Source organism: Oncorhynchus clarkii, chromosome 13, assembly GCF_045791955.1.
Source record: "Oncorhynchus clarkii lewisi isolate Uvic-CL-2024 chromosome 13, UVic_Ocla_1.0, whole genome shotgun sequence".
Taxonomy (NCBI): Eukaryota; Metazoa; Chordata; class Actinopteri; order Salmoniformes; family Salmonidae; genus Oncorhynchus; species Oncorhynchus clarkii.
In genome coordinates this window covers 44,454,501-44,461,003 of record NC_092159.1, presented here as the reverse complement: position 1 = coordinate 44,461,003, position 6,503 = coordinate 44,454,501, and positions in this window count along the sequence as shown.

Sequence of the window (6,503 nt, the reverse complement as noted above, 5' to 3'; positions counted from 1 at the left end):
AGGATGTAGACACCCCCTTAAGGGCTGAAGGCCACTCCAAACCAAAAGTTAAGAAGTTAGAACTAGTAAAAAGGACAAAGGTTGTTTTAAAAAATGGGATGTTTAAAAAAAAATGTCCATTTTAGTAACCTACTTCAATTCTTAGATATAAATATAAAATGAAAAACAATGTTAGAACTAGAACAAATGAACACACTAAGTTATTTGCAATCACATGAGACACACCTACCAGAGCTAAGGTAGAACAAGAAAAAATGGGATAGAAAGAACGTCATTTTTTTAAAAGAGGTGAAGTTGTTTATGTCAGCTCAACCAACTCTCTGGATAAAGTAATGGTAAATTAACAAAAAGTAGACAGCCCTCTGATATTAAAAGTAAAAAGGTTTGAAGGAGTAGCGAAGGCAATAGACCCACCTGTGAGCGCTTCAGTGAGATAGCACCTGTCAGCCACTCTGTCCCACACGTTAATGAACAACCACTAGGTGACAGATTGTGCACACAGACGAGGGAGGGCAGCTATGCCTGACACCAACAGTTCATTTATTTATATATCTCAATATGAAACTGAATGATTTAATCATGTTAATAAACATGCGATTTGTCGACCCTGTCAACGTATTGGAAGAATCCTGTAGTATGCAGAACACCCTATAGAAACATTGTAATTGCCCTTATTAACTTATTGTAGGCCCTGCAATAATCTACTTGCCTCTGAGAGTTTATCTCTTTAAGCATGGCCTTTATTGAGTCTCTATTGTTTCCTTGTATAGGATACAATAGAGAGTAGGCCTAAATCCAATGTTCAACTGACTAGTAGAAGGAATTGGAGGAAACAATGTCATTAGGAGGAACACAAATACAAGAGATGAAAACAAAGACAGGAATGTTGACAAGGAGGCATGTGAAAATCAAACAAGTAGATGTGAAATCGTATTGAGGACAATGGAAATTACATAATTATTATATAGCAACACAGTCTAGAATGTCCCAGAAACTCCACGTTCAGTAGACGGGAGAGTTTTTCCTGTGAGAGGGGCGAAGGTCACAAAAGGCCATAAAATGGATGCCTTGTGTGTTGCAGATAAATTTGTTGGTTATAAAACAAGTTGATTGCAAGCCTATAAAACGGTTTGCTAGCCCTTTAAATGGGCAATCTGCAGTTGAAACAACAACAAAGTGTACTCTCAGCCACAGTTTAGGTAAAAAGCTGAGTGATGGGGCTGGAGAAATGTAACCACTCTCAAATTCATAGATAAAGCTATGGATGCAAGGTCTGACCAACCATGATATCAAACGATAGCTTTAACCATGTTTTGAAGCTAGGCAATTTTTGTTTACATTTACACTGTTTTCAAACATTTGAGTAAAACAAGCATTTATTTGATGGTTCTGATGGGATACGACAGTTGAACTAAACTCATGAGATATTTATGAGCTATATTCTTCAAGAATCAATGGGTAGATGTCACTAATATATAAATCCAAAAATGGACAACTGCGGATTGCCCCTTTATAGCATGCACACCACAACATTTTGTGAAATATACACATTTTGGAGAGACATATCAACTAAACATTTTCATATATTCATAGACGATTACACAGTTTTATTTTCAGTTATCCAAAACATGTATAGTTCACATAAAATCATGAGAACGGGTTGCAGAAATACATAGTCCTTCTGTGTGACAGAGCCTGTGTGTAGTCTAGACTATAAAACATTTTCCAGGCTTGCTTGTGTGTTTGACCTGCTATATTCCTCTCTTCCTCACTGCCCTCCTCCTACGATTGTGCCCAATCTCTACGTGTATCATTCATTATCGCACTCACTATTGCTCATGTTTTCACATTACTGTTGTTTTGCTCCTCATTGAACAGGAAATCATGACCGAAGCTCTTGCAGTGTATGTTTATTGTTTGGGTTGCCTTCGTGTATTTACTCTGAGTGTGCATCTCTTTCTGGCATAAAAACATCTTCGCCCCAATACCTTGAACTCTGACAGTAACTCCATCATGTTCTGAGGCAATGGGCTGTTAGTTCTGTTTACTCAAGTCATATACTCTGCACACACTCTTACATGTACACCGACGTGTTCAGGAAGGAGAACTGGGCAGCGGTGCTGTAAAAAAGTATGTAAACATTACATTGAATGTGTCTGAGTGTAATGACTGGGTTGGTTTGGGAAATCCAGTCATTCTGCCACATGAACACAGAGAGAGAGAGAGAGAGAGCTGAGAATGCTTCCATCTTCAAACACCCCAGTTGATTAGAAAATTGAGTAATAATGTGTTAAAGGAACAAGGGATTGTTTTTATAGTGACTGTAAAGCTCTCTGATTGCCACTGGACAGAGTGGCAGGACGCGTGCCTGTTATGGATGTTTTTGTTTCCCTCAGTAATATGGGCTTTGCTGAACACTTCAGTGAATCTATAAAAAGATAGGAAGGCTGTCTATGAAAATGCTTCCTCCCATACACACACAAACAAAACCTGTAGGCATACCATAAATAAGAAATAAGTCATTTTGAATATAAGTACTACTACTTAAAACATTTAAAACACATTTTCAAATATAAATCATAAAGACATTGTCTAATAAGTTAAATCTTGCCTACTGCATAGAGTGATTGGTTGTGCATCACAAAGTGTTTATGAGCAATAAACGCCCACACGTCCAAGCAGAGGATTTTCTGTTTGCTGTATGGTCTCTCAGTGTTTTTCTCAGTGACTGAGGCTCATAATGAGATACCTATGGCCTGAGTGACCATCTATCTTCTTTAGCCAACCCTATTTATCTCTGTCCGTCCTGTAAATAAAATATTGAGCAAAAACACAGGTAGTACAAAGCTCTGGATACTGCAGAAGCAGGGTGTCACCCCGACTAGAACCCTGACACATTTTTAATGAAGGGGAAAGTGAGAGTTGAGTAATGCTAAACTCACTAAGGCATGTTGCAAGTTGTATGTTGTGACTTGCGACTGTGAGTAATCCTGTCTCTGCTTCACAGTATCTGCTCTGTTATCTCCTTCCCCTTATCTATTCATGGCGTTGGAATTAATGGGGCCTTTTAAAATACAGACTTAGTGATGATATGTTACTAAGGCCAACCGAAGCATGTCTTTAAAGTCAAACATAGATGGCTTTTTCTTTAACATTATTCTTATATTCCATATACATACACACAGAAATAATATCTTGTTACAAATTAAAGACACAAATAGATTCCAGGCCAAATCAATGATGTGATTTATTGCTGTTGTGAAATGTGAGAGGTACACTACCGTTCAAAAGTTTGGGGTCACTTAGAAATGTCCTTGTTTCTGAAAGAAAAGCACATTTTTTTGTCTATGAAAATAACATCACATTGATCAGAAATACAGTGTAGACATTGTTAATGTTGTAAAGGACTATTGTAGCTGGAAACTGCAGATTTTTTATGGAAAATCTCCATAGGCGTAGAGGCCCATTATCAGCAACCATCACTCCTGTGTTCCCATGGTATGTTGTGTTAGCTAATCCAAGTTTATCATTTTAAAAAGGCTAATTGATCATTAGAAAACCCTTTTGTAGTTATATTAGCACAGCTGAAAACTGTTGTACTGATTAAAGAAGCAATAAAACTGACCTTCTTTAGACTAGTTGAGTATCTGGAGTGTCAGCATTTCTGGGTTCAATTACAGGCTCAAAATGGCCAGAAACAAATACCTTTTGTTCTGAAACTCGTCAGTCTATTCTTGTTCTGAGAAATGAAGTCTATTCCATGAGAGAAATTGCCAAGAAACTGAAGATCTCGTACAATGCTGTGTACTACTTTCTCCACAGAACAGGACAAACTAGCCCTAACCAGAATAGGAAGAGGAGTGGGAGGCCACAGTGCACAACTGAGCAAGAGGACAAGTACATTAGAGTGTCTAGTTTGAGAAACCGATCCCTCACAAGTCCTGAACTGGCAGCTTCATGAAATAGTACCCGCAAAACACCAGTCTCAACGTCAACAGTGAAGAGGCGACCCTGGGATGCTGGCCTTATTTGGAAGCTGCCAGTTGAGGACTTGTGAGACGTCCAGCTACAATAGTCATTTACAAAATTAACAGTGTCTACACTGTATGTCTGATCAAATGGTTGTTATTTTAATGGACAAAAAAAATGCTTTTCTTTCAAAAACAAGGACATTTCTAAGTGACCCCAAACCTTTGAACGGAAGTGTATATTGGTCATTAATGGTGGCTATTCAAAGCCATTCATCACCTGCTGCAATTCAGCTTTGTATGATCTCCATTTCTGCCCTCAGTTTATTATCCATTATTCACATTACAACAATCTTACTGACAATAAAAAACAACAGAAGTTCAAAGTCTGCCTAACCTAGTCTTAAATGTTGCTCAATGGACAACCCTTTGTGAATTTATCAGATGGCCCTTATACCTAGTGTCTCCTTAGCATAGTCTAGTGATGGGCCTATTCACAAAAAACAATCCCAACAGATGCTGTTAGTCTTATTGTGTTCATTATTATGTAGCCATTCTCCTGAAAGTGGTGAATGAGGTTATACAAAACCATTGAATTCTATCAAATGTGCTCCTCTGATATCTATTCCTAGATGAAGGTGCATTGTGCGTATCAGCTAAATATAGAGCAAGAGTATACCAAGATAACTGGTAGATAACTGGTAGCAGGATAAAAGACACACAACAGGAGTTTTAATTAATTTAGTTTCAAGTTGTATTAGTCGTATGTACAGGATACACATGGTCCAACTAAATGCTTACTTTTCAACAATGCAACAATAAGAAATATTTTTGAAATCTATTTGAAATGCGTAGTTTTCATGTCCATTCACAATATCAATTAGAATTTCAAAATATGGACTGTTTATTAATTAAGGAGTGATGCAGAACAAATGGCCATCTGTGCCAATAGGGACCAGGACTATAATCATGTCTTTATGTAAACATGATTTTTCCTTTGACGCTAATAGACCTTTTATCTTTATTTGAGTTTCTCACCACCCACAAAACATGTTAGGATTGCAAATACCCTTAACAGATAAATCCATCTAACAGCCCTCAGAACCTCCTTCGGAATATAGCAGTTCTGCACTATGCCGTTTGGCTTCCATAGGGCACAAGCACGCATATTGTTTTAGCCTGCCCTCTAGTGGACAACTAACTTACTGATAATAAAAGCGATCACTCAAACGTCCTGGTAATCCTCTATCCAGACAGAGCCAAGTGTGAGTGTGTATTTTGGAAGTTGGATCTATCACCATTTTATACAGGTAACTAAAGCAACACTTGATGGAGCTATCAACTAAACGTTATTCATCATACATTTCTCTCACTGCCCTGGCTGGCCTGACATGCAGTAAGGAATTATTCTATTGCTTGGGCTGTGAATTTTTTATATGATAGCCTACATTGTACAGATCTAGGCACAGTCTGAGCACTGTCCTCCCCTCTAGGTGAACGGTCGAATGACTGTTGAGATGGGTTTTAAAAAGTCTTGATTTGACATGGGAGGCGGCAAAGGACTTCTATGTTTATATGTGTTCCCATGGTATGTTGTGTTAGCTAATCCAAGTTTATCATTTTAAAAAGGCTAATTGATCATTAGAAAACCCTTTTGTAGTTATATTAGCACAGCTGAAAACTGTTGTACTGATTAAAGAAGCAATAAAACTGACCTTCTTTAGACTAGTTGAGTATCTGGAGTGTCAGCATTTCTGGGTTCAATTACAGGCTCAAAATGGCCAGAAACAAATACCTTTTGTTCTGAAACTCGTCAGTCTATTCTTGTTCTGAGAAATGAAGTCTATTCCATGAGAGAAATTGCCAAGAAACTGAAGATCTCGTACAATGCTGTGTACTACTTTCTCCACAGAACAGGACAAACTAGCCCTAACCAGAATAGGAAGAGGAGTGGGAGGCCACAGTGCACAACTGAGCAAGAGGACAAGTACATTAGAGTGTCTAGTTTGAGAAACCGATCCCTCACAAGTCCTGAACTGGCAGCTTCATGAAATAGTACCCGCAAAACACCAGTCTCAACGTCAACAGTGAAGAGGCGACCCTGGGATGCTGGCCTTATTTGGAAGCTGCCAGTTGAGGACTTGTGAGACGTCCAGCTACAATAGTCATTTACAAAATTAACAGTGTCTACACTGTATGTCTGATCAAATGGTTGTTATTTTAATGGACAAAAAAAATGCTTTTCTTTCAAAAACAAGGACATTTCTAAGTGACCCCAAACCTTTGAACGGAAGTGTATATTGGTCATTAATGGTGGCTATTCAAAGCCATTCATCACCTGCTGCAATTCAGCTTTGTATGATCTCCATTTCTGCCCTCAGTTTATTATCCATTATTCACATTACAACAATCTTACTGACAATAAAAAACAACAGAAGTTCAAAGTCTGCCTAACCTAGTCTTAAATGTTGCTCAATGGACAACCCTTTGTGAATTTATCAGATGGCCCTTATACCTAGTGTCTCCTTAGCATAG